The sequence below is a fragment of the Biomphalaria glabrata genome, chromosome 11, assembly GCF_947242115.1.
Source record: "Biomphalaria glabrata chromosome 11, xgBioGlab47.1, whole genome shotgun sequence".
Taxonomy (NCBI): Eukaryota; Metazoa; Mollusca; class Gastropoda; family Planorbidae; genus Biomphalaria; species Biomphalaria glabrata.
In genome coordinates, this window is record NC_074721.1 from 23,221,011 (window position 1) to 23,236,305 (window position 15,295).

Below are 15,295 nucleotides of genomic sequence, written 5' to 3' on the forward strand. Positions count from 1 at the left end.
GACATACTCTCTTATTAGGTGCAAGAGTGATGATTAAACATAGAATATACTAGAGATAGAAGCAAACCCTCCCCCTTTTATTCTTATATGTATATTTATGTAAATAAATATTCTTCATTTTTAACTTTTGTATCTATCTTTCATTGCTTTGTCTCGTTGCGTGTCTGCTCCCGATTCATATGCTGATAAGTGGGGGTGTGATAGCATTAAAAATAATCATCCCCTAGACATAAAACGCGCCAAACACACATCACATTTCCCCACCTGTCACACAATATATAAAAAAAAAGGAAAATACACACTAAAATTATTTGAGCGTAGACAAGACAATTAAGTGTTTTGAGTTTAAATCCCTCTCCTACAGATGGCTTTTTGAGTTTTGAAAACCTCTCTCTTTAATATTATTCTAAATCAAACTAAAGTCACTAAATTCTATAACCGTACCTAAATGGGGTTTTGATTAAAAAAAAACACCCAACAGATGATTTTGACGATAAAACTACCCCTTTTCGATATAAAATCTAAAGCAAACTATAGTCACTTAATTCCAAGAGCGTATTCAAGAGAGGTTACATATTTCTACCAGTGGCGGGGCTCAATTAATAAAGTGCAGTGAATTGAAAAACACTAAATGTGGCTCAACAAAGATGGCTAAGACAGATTTTAGGAGTCAGTTATAGAAATCGGGTCTAAATCAAGGAAATCCTATGCCGAAATGGGAGTCGATCCCTTAGTAAGATTGTGACAGAGCGTCGCATGAGGTTTGCGGGACATGTTCTCCGACAAAATAAATTACACATAAGAAGAGTTGCGATGACATCCAAGTACAACTTGACGCCACACATTCATGGAGGTCATCAGAGAAGGTGGGAAGAGGCTTCAGATATTACCAGTAACAGATTTTTGTGGAAACAGCTTGACGGTTAATGTGCCGAACGGCGCGGAAGGATCTAAGTCAGTAAGGATGGCACATTAGGTTTTTGAAATTAAAATGCACTGTAGATACCTCAGAATATGCATTTTGTTGGTTTTCAATATCAGAAATAGTGCTTGGCGGCGGGGCTCCGCCCCGCGCTAGGAGCTCCCCCAGACCCCATTGCTGGCAACGGAGGGAAGTCTACAATTTTTCCACTAACTCCAGGAAGAACATATTCTAGGGCACAATAAGTGTCTTCCGAAAGAATGATGGGTCAGAATGTAAAAAAGATTATATACACACACACATACATACATATAAATTTATTTTTTTCGCGTTGGGGGGGGGAGAAAAAAATCCCTCCCCCCAACCCCCCTCCCCCCGAAAAAAATCCTGGCTACGCCCATGATATATATATATATAATTTTATATATAATATAATTAATATATTATAATATAATAATATATAATATATAATATATAATATAATATAATATAATATCATTTTATTGATTCAATCAAATGGAAATTCAGTTTGACTACAATTGACAACATCAGCGTAACTACTGTACAATAACAGCATAGATGAAAAATTCGAACAACATTCACACACGAATATATATACTGAAGATAAGTCTATATCATAGACATAAATAAATATAGACTGGAAGTAGGAAGTTATTTTTATTTGGGGGAAGTCAAATATGTTTTATGTACTCTATCTATGTGAAAAAAAAATGGCGGCAATTGAGCTATAAATTCTAGGACTAACATTTCAGCCAATATATAATTATGATCTTTAGTTTTGAAAAGTACAAAACTGCCATATTCCCAATATTTTGCCTTTGTTTCATAATCATAGACATAGGCAAATATATATAGATTTGTGATGTGGATCTATGTTTGTTGACATGGCTTCTTTATTAATGTATGGCGGTCGTCTTATCGATTCAAATTGTTAGAATTAGTTTTTAGTCAAAAAAGTCAAAGAAAATGAGCAGAACGTGCTCTAATGTTCGTAGTACGATAGGCCAAGGATAAATTCTAAAGGTTGAAAAAAAATTGAATATTATACACATTAACTTTTAGTTTCAGTAAGTCAGAATAATTCAGTATCACTGTGACTGTGACTAATTTAATATTGATAGATCTAAATCTAATAAATATGACTAATAGGCCTATTTGTAATAACTGGGTCTAATACGTTTCATACTTTTTACTACTAACTATTAAACTAGTCAGTCTATCATCTATGCATGCAGACTATAGACTAGATCTAGTATAAGTATAGATTATAGATCTAGTGACAATCTTGAATCTAGTCCTAGACTATTTATATACTAACTATAGACTATAGACTAGACTATACAGATTACAATTATAGTTTATAGTATAGTATAGTAGTATAGTACTAGTAAAAGTAGTATTTTTTTACTATAGTATTTATATAGACTAGATCTAAATCTAGTATTTAAAACTATTTATAATTAGGCACGATTAGAGATGTAATAATACAGAAGGAGTTGTATCAATTATATAGGTTATGACTGAAAAAAAACAACTATAAATACTTTTAATTTTACACTGCTCATAACTGCTGTATAACTCATACAAACTTATCTTTTCCCAAATGTTTCCCATAATAATTTTTACTTTATCGTCCAGTCTATATATATATGTCTATGGTCTATATATAATGCTATGCGCATCTGAATATCAAATGCACACTGTGCGCCATAGGTGGCTGTGACATCGCCATAATGGTTCATTTTGTACACCAATGGTTCTCAATTGGCTAGTCCTCCTTGCACCTTCACTTAACACGCTGATGATGCTCTCAGAGAGTTGAGATGAAATTATTATTTCAGAGAAATAAAATACAGTGAAACAACAAACTGTAATACTAATTGGAAATCCTAAACGTTGAAATACCAAAGAAATGATAATTGATTTTTGTTTGTTGTGGTCAGGAAATGGAGGAAAATGATAGTGTGGCTGTAGCTGGAGAGAACATTGGAATAGTGCAAACTTCTAAATACCTTGGTACTATCTTAGACAATACATTAAACAAAGATTACGATTAACAAGAAAAATGTCCTCCTTTAGTGTAAAGGTTTTGCCTACTTCCTTGGGCGTAGCCGGGGAGGGGGTTCAAACTTCGGGGTGGGGACTCGGAACACTCTTTTGTTCCCCTGGCAATCAAATCATTAAATAAGAACAATCTGGTATAAACTTTGTCACATGTAAATTATGAGTGAGTCTGGTGTGAATGTACACTTTGGTTTCTTATAGTTATAATGTTTTTTGTTTGGTGTAATGCACAAATTGTAAGACAAATTTCCTTACGGATAATAAAGATTATTATTATTATTATTATTATTATTATTAATTTAGTGACTGATTGTTTGCTTTGATACTGTTTACTTTAGATGAGATTTTAGTACTAAACCATCACTTGCCCCAGCGCAGCCAAGGGGGTTTTGAGTTTAAAACCCTCTACCAGGGGTTTTGCAGTCAAATCCCCCTCTTCCTTAAAACAAAACCAAAAAAAAAAAAAAAGAATGCAAACGACGATCCCCAAAATTCCAAGAGCATAGCTAAGGAAGATTTCGATTTTAAAACACCCACCGAAATATAAAACTATCATCAGCAGATTCTATTAGTGTAGCCATAGGGGGGGGGGGGGTTGAGTGTGAACCTCCCCCCCCCCCCCCCCTTGCAGCGGGGTTTGAAGCTAAAAAATACTTCTTCAGTATAAAAAAATAGAAAATTACACATTCAAAATGTTATGATCATAAGCATACAAGGTTTTGATTTTAAACCCCCCTTCAGCGGGGTTTGAAGCTAAAAAAATAGCCTACCTCTTCAATATAAAAAAAAAGCAAATTACTCACTCAAAAATCTATGAGCGTAGCCAACGGGGTTTTGAGTTTAAACCCTCTCCTCCAGAGGGCTTTTTTTTAAAAGATTAAAACCCCTCCTGATTTTTTTTTTGAGTTTAAAAACCTCCATATAGAGAGTTAGAGAAGTTGAAAACCTCTCTCTTCAATTTTATTCTAAAGCAGGGATGGGTAAAATACGCCACGCGGGCCACATGCGGCCCGCCGGAATGTTTTATGCGGCCTGTAGACTCCTACAAATATTAGGTGTGCCCACAGATTATATCCATGAAAAGTGCAAACTTCTAAACTTTTATTATTTCTATATAAATTATTGAAACTTCTCTTATTATGCTGGAGAGGCTAAAGAAACGATCTCTATAATATCATTCTAAAAAGGGATAGGTCGAAACATTCAGTTAAAAACGCAAACTCAAGGTTTGTGTTTATTTAATGCTATGAAGAATTATGTTGATGCTGTTGAGTTTGCATGGAACAAGATGGCGGGTTGATAACTTGATGGAGCCCGTGCTTTGACTCAGAAAAACAAAAAGGTTTGTTAATACAATGACAGAACACTATCCCAACTATATACTCTTATCTTATCACGGGAAAGTTTGTGCCAATATGCATTGAATATCAAACATGTTATTGGCCCAATTATCTCAGATATATAATTTATCTGAGCTTGGGTTCGTAACCACAAGTAGTTCCGAGAAGTACCCTGCTTGAAGTTTGGAAATAAAACATTCTGTTGTTTAGTATCACAGATGTATCCTTGCATTAACATGGACAAGGTATTGAGAAGAATATGGGATCTCATGGAATAAATTGTAATGTTCTTTAAACGATATTGTTTGTGACTTTGTTATTTATGTTTCTGATATGGAAGACATGTTTGCCATCGACACTTTTGCAACGAGTTGATTTGCAAATGAAATGTTTGTGCATGTTAAATCTTTTCAAACAAAGCTATCCCATTTCTCCAGATAATCAAGTGAAAACAAGTTTTGTCATTTTCCTTTGCTGAAAGGTGAAGCTTTTTCTAGTGAACTGGTAAAAAAGTGCAAGATTTATTTGGATTCTTTGATTGTTTAAATAAAAATCAAATTTTAAGACATCAAGAACTTGAAACCATTTTTCAATACCCTCAGCTGACAATTTAGTGCTGAAGCGGTTCAGCACCAGAGGAGATAACTCCAAGCAAATTATGACAGAAAGATAAGTTCAAGTTCTTCCGCGGGAGTGTTACGGGTCTTTACCAGAAGCTGCTTTTCAACACCTAAAAAAACTTTGCAGCTTAACTTTCACATTATTGGGGTCCACATATATCTGTGAACAAACATTTTCTTGTTTGAAAATAAAGTGTAATAACAGACCAATGCTAACTGACAGTAATTTGAAAGCAGTCATGAGGATAATAGCTAGTAAGCTAGTTCAATAGTTCAGGAACATGCACTAGTGTAAAAAGTGAAATACTTCAAATTATTTACAACTGTAAATTTGTGGTGAAATGTTGCGAATCAAAACACAAGTATATAGTTTAAAAAATTATGAGTGAAATTAGTTTCCAAACTCTTTTTATAATTCCTCAATTGAGAGATTGAAAAAAAAAATCTAAATATATAATACAATATAAATATAAATTAAAAGACATTATACATAGTAAGTTATCGTATTTTTATAAATTGTAAGCATGTATGTATGCGGCCACCCATAACCCAATTTTTTTTAATGTGGCCCTCAAAAAAAAAGGTTGCCCACCCCTGTTCTAAAGCAAACTACAGTCAACAAATACTATGAGCGTGGCTTAGGAGGTTTTGAATTTTTAAAAAATCCACAGATTTTTTAGTTTAAAACCCCCTCCCCCCCCCCAAAAAAAAAATGATTTTGACGATAAAATTTCCCTTTTCGATATAAAATCTAAAGCAAACTACATTCACCTAATTCCAAGAGCATAGCCAAGAGAGGTTACACATTTCTACCAGTGGCTGGACTCCATGCATAAAGTGCAGTGAATAGTCAAATTGAAAAAACTAAATATGGCTCAACTAAGATGGCTAAGACGGATTTTAGAAGTCAGGTATAGAGATCGGGCCTCAATCAAGAAAATCCTATGCCAAACTGGGAGTCGACCCCTTAGAAAGGTTGTAACAGATCGTCGTATAAAGTTTGCGGGACATGTTCTCCGACAAAATGAATTACGCATAATAAGAGTTGCGATGACATGGAGGACATTACGACGAAAGCGCAAACAGGGAAATCCTGGTACAACTTGGCGCCACACTTTCATGGAGGTCCTCAGAGAAGGTGGGAAGAGGCTTCAGACATTGCCAGTGACAGATTTTTTGGGAAGCAGTTTGCAGCCCAAGGCGCCGAAAGACGCTGGAGAATCTAAGTCAGTAACAATAGCACATAAGGTTTTTAAAATAAAACTTTTTAATAGCAGGATAATGCACTGTAGATACCTCAGAATATGTATTTTGCTGGCTTTCAATACCGGAAATAGTGGGGAGTCTACAATTTTTCAACTAATTCCAGGAAGATCCTATTCTAGGTTACAACAAACGTCTTCCGAAAGAATGAAGGGTCAGAATGTAATAAAGATTAATTATGTAAACACACACACACGCACAAACACACACATATATTTGTTTTAAATATCCTGCGTAGGCTTCTGTTGACAAGTACTGGACTTTTTCTATATTTGAAATGATACGATTAAAAATGTATTCGGTAAAAATGTGATTGGTTTTATACAATGTCTACAAATGCAGGTTTCAAACTTTTGGGTCGAAATTAAGAATAAAGAATCGTTTGTTGTTGTTTTTTTTTTTTTGTTAAATTTAACCACTGCGGTTTTGATTATGAAAATGTACTTAGTTGTCCTAGGTTAAATTTTCATGTTTTCGTCAAATGGGAGAATTATTGTTAATCAATCAGTGATTTGGTCAAGGCCCTTCTAAATATAGATATAGATTCTATAGCCATTCAGCTTTTGATTTAAACAAGATATTGTAGTGGTCGTAAAAACATTGTTGCGGTAAGTGAATCTCGTATTTGTAGATACAGTTTATAGCTATAGGTCAACGGGTGAAACTTTACTTGTTAACGTTTCCAATTACTTTTAATTGAAGTAGGCCCTAATGATTCTAGAGTTCTATTAGGCGAAGAAAACATCTTCAATCTTTTTAAGGCTTCTAGAATAATTAGATGTTCTTTTAGCTTTGATTTAGTTAAAAAAAGGAATTACTTATCTATATATATAATTTTTTTCGTCGACAAATATGCGGGACACCTCGCACATACGCTGACTCTCTAACCCTTGCTGAAAAAGTAATGAAAAGATAAATCTTTTATTTCTGCAAGTCGGACTAGAGCTACCCCAAGTAACTTTTGCAGCGACAGAGAACGCGGCTTAGAAAAAACAAGTCTCTACGTCCAGGGCCGCCCTAACAATTGCGGGCCCTATGCGAAAAGGATTGTGCCGGCCCAGTCTGGGTAGGGATAAGGATAATAAGTGAAAATTAAGATTTTGTACTAGAAAATTCGTATTTACATTTTATCCATTCTTTACTAAGTACAAAATTATTAACAAATTTACTTTACTTTACGAGCCTTGCGTGTAGCAAAGTTATACAGTATATCATCGAAATTCTGTTTCATACATAGATCACGCTCAATTGCAAGAATAGCCAAATCTGTCTTTGTGAATTATTCACCTCAAGTAATTCTTGATTAGTTTTAGGTACGAGAAGCTTCTTCACCAGACCCGATGTTACGGGAATAGTATAATGTCGTTTTTTTTATCGCGCGTATGATTGACGTTTTATATATTGAATGTGTGACAAGTCAAAAGCTTGCTGTCAGAGTCACTCGAACTTATCACAGCATTAATTATATTTTATCATTATTTATTTATTTTATTTTAGTTATTTCCCCGTCCTATCCCCAATTTCTTCACCCGCCCCACCTTTTCCTCGTCTCACTAGACTGAGTCCACCACCTTGGCGGCTTTTTACTTATCTTCCCTTGACCGGGGTAAAGATGAACACACAATCTCTTTGGTCTTACAACCGCAATTGACACCACCTTGGGTGGAATGCAAACCAATCTTTCTTCCCCCTTCCCTCTCCCACGTCTCTCTTTAATCAAAGAGATTACTCGGGTCAACGCGCCTCGTGACACTCCAAGGTGCGACTTTCGTCGGACTTCACCCACGTGTAAGATAATTCTTAGCCTTTCGTGTTTCCGCCCGTCTCTCCCAGGCCTTTATAAGGTAAATTAAATCAAGCCAGACCCTCTTATTTCTCTATCGCTGTCAATCGAGTCTGGACTATATCATTTATTCTCACTCCTAGAGGAATACCTGGTGCCTCCCTCAGGTGTCTGCCTATTTGTTTGGCATTGTCTGCCTATTTGCTATTTGTTTGGATCATCTGCCTATTTACCTGCCTATGTGCTTAGTGCTATTCAGCACTGCACTTGCCTATTTATCGGATCACTCACCTGCCTATTTATTTGGCATTGTCTGCCTAGTCAACTGCCTATTTGTTTGGATCTATTGCCTTTGTACTTAGTGCTATTCAGCTGTTATCTATTATCTATTTGCTGTTGAGTATTTTCTACTGTCTACGTGGATCTACTCAACTCCACTACTTGGCGCTATCGGATCTACTTGCCTGCCTATTCGACAGCCCACCTGTCAACTTATTAGGTGCGACGTCCCTATAGACCCAGAGTCTGTGCGAGACGTCATAGCTACGCCAACCCTCTGCGACTCACTGGACATATCCTGCTCACTACGCTGCCCACGGCAGATCCGCTCTGCCCGCAGTACACTTGTGCCCACGGTAGCCGGCCACCCGCCCTACACCCGCCCACTACAGATATCAGAACTTTGGATTGAGACTCCACAAGAACTGTATCACCGGCGTCCCTCTACCCGCTAGAGCGCCACCTCCAGCTGCAGAACCTCAAGCCAGGACACAGCCAGCTGCGACATCAACAGGACAACCAGCTAAGTTCAGAAGACAAAGTGACATACTCTCTTATTAAGTGCAATGCTGATGATTAAACATAGTATTGCTTAGAGATAGATGCAAACCCTCCCCCTTTTTATTCTCCTATGTAAATATTTATGTAAATAAATATTCTTCATTTTTAACCTTGTATCTATCTTTCATTGCTTGTCTAGTTGCGTGTCTGCTCCCGATTTATATGCTGACGGGTTGGTGTGTGATAACTGCAAAAATAATCATCCCCTAGACATTAAACGCGCTAAACACACGTCACTAACCTGTCACAGAATGATACCCCAAAATAACAATTTTGTCTACATTTCAGGAGATTTTATGAGTTTTCTTGAAATTTTAATAATTTCAGGACCTTTTCTTATATTTTGCAATTTTTAAGAGATTTCCAAGAGCTCCTGAAAATCATGAGGCCGTGGGCACCCTGTATAAGTTAAAATGGTCTAATTTAATCATTTACATCTAGAATTAGCGCAGGGTTACGATAGTGCGGGGCCCACTTCGTTCGCTTAGGTTGCAGTGGCCTAAGGCCGGCCCTGTCTACGTCGCCCACCCATTCGGAACACCAAGCACGCACGCCGACTCTCTAACCCTCCCCCGCCCCTGTCCCGCCCGCACCCTCTTAAGGGCTGCGCACACAGTCGTTTTGCCAACCCCACCCTATTTGGACAACTGTGTCTTTCAGGAAGTGTTCACCCGTCACTAAATGGCGGCGTATGCTACGCCACGGTCGACTAGTTTAGAAATAAAACTCTTCATGAATACAACAAATAGCTATATAGAAAAATTGTAACGATGTAAAAGGTTAGGTTCATTGACTTACTACTGTTATTTTACATAGACTATGTTATGACATGATTAGGATTTAGTTATTTGTTTCGGGAATAAGGGGAAAGTTTTAATTAGCGACAAGTGACGTGACAGATCTTTTAAAAATAAGAACGCTCTAAACGACGCTAGAAGGAGGACGCTTATTGTGGAGTAGTAGGCTTGAGTACGACATTATTGACATCGGACGATTCCCTTTTGAGTATTAAACATATTGGTAGAACAACATATCAGCGTCGACTACCTATTTGATTGTTTCGGCCTTTCGCCGGTGTTACTGAAGTGTTGCGTTCAGCGTTACCTACAGTCAGATCTACACTAGACAGATTGTCAAGAATCAACACCGCGCAGAGGTCTTAACAACGTGGCGACCCCAGACACGGAGCTCACTGGCATCAACATCCAGAAGGATAGAAGCCCTCTGTTAGGAGGAGGCAGAAGTTACGTCATCGGCCTAGTCTGCAGCTAGACCCTGGTTATACAGCCACGTCGGCGAAGGAAAGCCAGTGAGATCCTGGACTCGTAGACCTAGGAGGTAACGAAATATAGATCTAGATCTACATTTGTAATTTGTAAACGCCCATACGTTGGGGCATCGTATTGAAGCCTGTAGTTCGGTATCGAGAAGGCTACAGTTTGCTGAAGGGAAGAAAACCGTCCTGTCGAAGCCGTACTGAAGAGATATCGCCTGCCCGGCATCTTGAGAACGAACGTGAAGGTCACCTCTGCAAGGCCAAGATCGACCGTTGAGGTCACGCCAAAGAACTTGTGACGTAGGAACCATCTTACTGCCTACGGCACTTAAGTACAGTAGTGCTAATTTGATCTACGTCTCGGCTGAATCTGTGCTACACGTTAGATAGCCAGATAGCCGGTATTTTAGCACTGGACTTTGACTTTGTCGCTGGGTCAACTGTTGGACCGTTCCAGTTTCACTTTGGACAGACGACCACCTGGAACCTGCCTTGGAACCAGCAACCGGAACCAGACTCTACGTCACCGACGAACCGGAGCCAGAGTGGACCCGAGACTGTGGAGTTATCACCGCTTCTTAGACAGATAAGTCAAGTGTTATTTAACTACTTTCTCCTTAGAATAATTAGAGTCTGTAGGGAAGTGACCACTCGCTAGATTATCACTACCAGGTTAAATCGTGGTGGATTAGTGAAATCTAAGGATTATTTAGGCTATACCAAATCAGTCAGGTTGGCAGACGGCGCAGTTAAGAGATTCGAAGCGTGCAAAGTGTTCCTTCGATCTCCATTATACACAGGGTATTGCGAAGGTGTAGCCATGCCGAGGTTATCTAGAGATGTTTTACTTGGAAATGTAGCAGGTGTCAGCGCCGCTTCTGACAAACAGGTTAGAAGGTGGAAAAGCAGGTATGGCAACATGAGGCGAAATAAACCTAGAAATGACAGAATTTGTTTTAACTGCCATAAACATGGGCACATCGCTAAAGACTGTTGGAGTAGGGCAGAACAGTCTAAACAGAAGATTGCGAGTTCGGATAGGAGGCACAGGTCTGTATCCGACAGTGATGGTAGAAGAGATGACTATGGTAGCGGTAATCGCAAGTCAAACAGAGGTAGAAGGCCACAAGCGGGCTATAGTGGTGTAAGAAGAGATGTAAACTCCAGTTGGAGAGAACAAATGTATGAGTCGTGTAGATAGCCTGTGAAACATAGCATTATGAGACCGTAGTGTGTAAATAAGTTGGATTTTATTTAAATTGGTTATTCTTAATTAATTGACCTAACTAGTAGTCATAACTAGACGGGTATTAGGTTGTTAAATGTATCTTTGAATAGTATATTTATGTTATAATATACATGTAATTTGGTTATCATTAGATTGACTAATGTTAATTATGTAATTTCGGGTAGTATGTATGAATTGCATGTATGTGTGTATGAATAGAAAGGGCATTTATAAGGCGACGATGTAGTGATATCAAGAAAAAGTAAGTTTTATAGTTTATTCTTTGTATTTGATCATGATCATACATCAGTAAAGAGTTAGATCGTGTGGGGACAAGTAAGTGGAGAGAGGAAATAAAATACACTTGTAAATGCCCGAAAGAACGTTAGGTGTATAGTGGGAGAACGAGTATTGATAATTATCAATTTGTCATATTAGGTAAATTGTCTGTCCTGACGTGTGAGGGAAAGCGGTGTAACCTCTGGAACGTGATGTGATGAAGTATAGATAGACACACCTATAGTGTCAGCGCAAACGAACTATGTCTGCGGTCACCTATGGCACATCACATTGGACATTATCAGTTAGTGACACTTGAGGGAAATATGTGTTCAGAGGAACTTGATTGTGGACACAGAAAGAGAAGTTGAAATCGCAATCAAGACTCAAGTTGTGTTGTCTTTTATGTTTCCCTACATTTTGGCCCTTGCACATTGTAAGACTAAGACAGTAGATTAAAAATTGACAGGCAATTTTTTTTAGCGGGAGGGGGAGGAGTTGTTATGACATGATTAGGATTTAGTTATTTGTATCGGGAATAAGGGGAAAGTTTTAATTAGCGACAAGTGACGTGACAGATCTTTTAAAAATAAGAACGCTCTAAACGACGCTAGAAGGAGGACGCTTATTGTGGAGTAGTAGACTTGAGTACGACATTATTGACATCGGACGATTCCCTTTTGAGTATTAAACATATTGGTAGAACAAAATATCAGCGTCGACTACCTATTTGATTGTTTCGGCCTTTCGCCGGTGTTACTGACGTGTTGCGTTCAGCGTTACCTACAGTCAGATCTACACTAGACAGATTGTCAAGAATCAACACCGCGCAGAGGTCTTAACAACTAACTCATTCACCCATTAGATTTGCTCTCTCAAAAACTCTTTCAATGAATCACTTATTGAACTCATATTTCAAGTCAACGTTTTGAACCAAACAAATATAAAATGTGATTTAAAAACAAATAAAGAAAAGTAGTCCCCACTGGCATCTTGTCTCTTCACAGCACTATAGCATCATGTAATGAACAAGGATGTCACTAAGGAAGGCAACTCGATTTGAATCACAAAAAGTATATAGTGTATAAACTGACCTCTTAAAGACAACTTTGAGACACATTCAATACAACCAGTATGATTATTAAGAACAAAAAAGCGTGTATGGCACCCGTACGTAAGGGCTGAACGAAACTTATACTAAGTTACCTTAGTGTTGGCAGCTCTTTAAAGTATAGTCTAAGGCTACACAAAAAGGTTAACGCTGCTGTTCTTTCTTATTTAGAATTAGACAATGAATGAAGATGTAGGCACTTCATCAACATGCCTAATTAGTTTGGATGCATTTTAAAGTGCAATTTGTGTTCATGGAAAAGTAAATCTTGAATTTCTTCTAAAAATTCTGTAATCCTGGTTGAGTTAATTAAAAAATCTTGCTCTCTGGTTTTAATTTACAAGTATTGCGTCTTAAATATTCAAAAAGATGGCTCTTCAGAAAAAAAAAAGAAATTAAAATGATTAAAACCTTGAAAATTCCTTTCTTCCAGCCTTCGTGTTTCCTAAATCTCAAACCTTTCTGGAAGAACTAAATGACAGGATTCGTGAAGGATTCCGTTGCTCAGTAACACACATATACAAACACATCAAAATGTGCAAAGATGATTTATTGACCTGTTTGACCTGAATATCCGGAATCGGATATTCAATCCCTTACTGGACACAACCGACGTCCAGGCTAGTGGCATTGATCTCCAGACAGACATAAATGCTCTTCCTCAATGTGATTATTTTTCAGATTGTCATTGAAATTACTTGGCAAAAATAACTGAATTCACTCAAGACACTGAAAGAGTGTTTATAATTGTTACTAAAAAGCTGAATTGGATTTATTGGAATTTCTTGTTGGATTTGTTTTAGAACGCTATTCTTGGAAATTAAATAGAGTTGATCATTGTCGTGTACTCACAATACTGTGATCATGGTCAAACTTAAGACTCAGGAATGTGTGAATTAGCTTTCTAAAAAAATTCCGCATTAGCACCATATGAAGTCTCGACCTTATCAAATGGGCGCCTTTAATTTGATTTGAAAAGACGTTACACATTTCTTACCAAAAGATATACCTTACCTCCATGTTGAAGGCAGCATACATGTATTGGTCATTAGGTCAATTAGAAAGAGGTCTGGTACATTCATTTAAAAATTGTATTGCTCATAATTGGAAAATTAGAAAGTGGAGGTTAAGTAGATTCAAATTGCTTATATTGCGTCAATTAGATCAGTGGACTGCTACTGAAAATTCAAATGTTGTTTTTCTCATTAGGTAATTCAAAAGTGAATGCTGCGTACATAAAAACGTGTTATATTGTCATTAGATCAATGAGATAGTTAACTGCTAGACACATAGGTCTACAAAATGGTTTGTTGGTAAAATACAGTTAGGGTACAAAATGGAGGAGAGGTGGCGGCTGACAAATTAGGCTCAAGTTATAATTAGCTTGCCGCACAAAGTCTTCAAGTTTTGATTGACTCACACATATACACACAAACCTAAACCAAAAAAATACCCCACCTAAACCTGTAGGCCAAATATAATAACATCAAAATTTCATTTAAAATATTTGACATAAAACATTTACATTATTTTGATATAATAATACAACACTCCCATTTTATTTTTGGCCAGCAGTTTTCCATAACTAATTTAAGATTTTGCGTTTTTTAAGAGAAACTATGATACTGCCAAAGCGTTAGTGAAGCACCATCAGCTGAGTTTGTAGTTGCGTGAGAGGAGACAATAGACAAGGAATACTTGGGAAATACAATGTTCAGAACATGTACTGCCTCCTTCTTCTGTAGTCTTAGACTTGAACCTAAACTTGTTGTAGACCTCAAGTCTTGTCTTTTAGTGGATACCCCGTCAGAATAGCGCGGACAAAATAGCGCCGACAAAATAGCGCGAACAAAATAGCGCCGACAAAATAGCGCAGAAAAATATATATTTCAGTCATTTTGCAGGAAACACTTTAGATATCTTAAAACAAAAATAAGCAAAAATCATAATAAGGTAAAATGATTAATTTCAAAATATAGCATTTATTTACATTATAAAAGTGTACTTAGAAAACACGCAAAGATACGTGTCAAATGTACACACACATACTTTCACAAAGTTAAATTGTAGAAAATGTCACGTTGAAATTCCATCACTTGTTTGTTTCTGTACATTGGTAATATAGACATCTGTTAAGTTGGAGGTACTTTGTCTTACTTGTAGCTTTACTTCGTTCTCCAGCATTGTACCTCAGTGTTCTCCTGTTCTTTGATGAAGTGAGAGATTCACTTGTACACATTAGTGTGATGACAGTAGACAGCTGCAATGCATGGTGCCATCCATTGTTCGTGGTAGATTGTCCTGCACACAATCTCTAACATTTCATAATGCTATCGGAAATCTTGGAGTCACTCTGCGGTTTCATCCCCGGCGACCAATCAAGTTGTCCTCCCAATAGTCATACAAATTAAAAAACAAATGATATAAAATTTAAAGTACTCTCGTTCTCTCAAATATGGCATACTTTCAGATCTATTAATATTGAAAAAGATAGAGACATCAACAAAAATAATTCCCATGACATTAAATTACTAATAATCCGGTACGT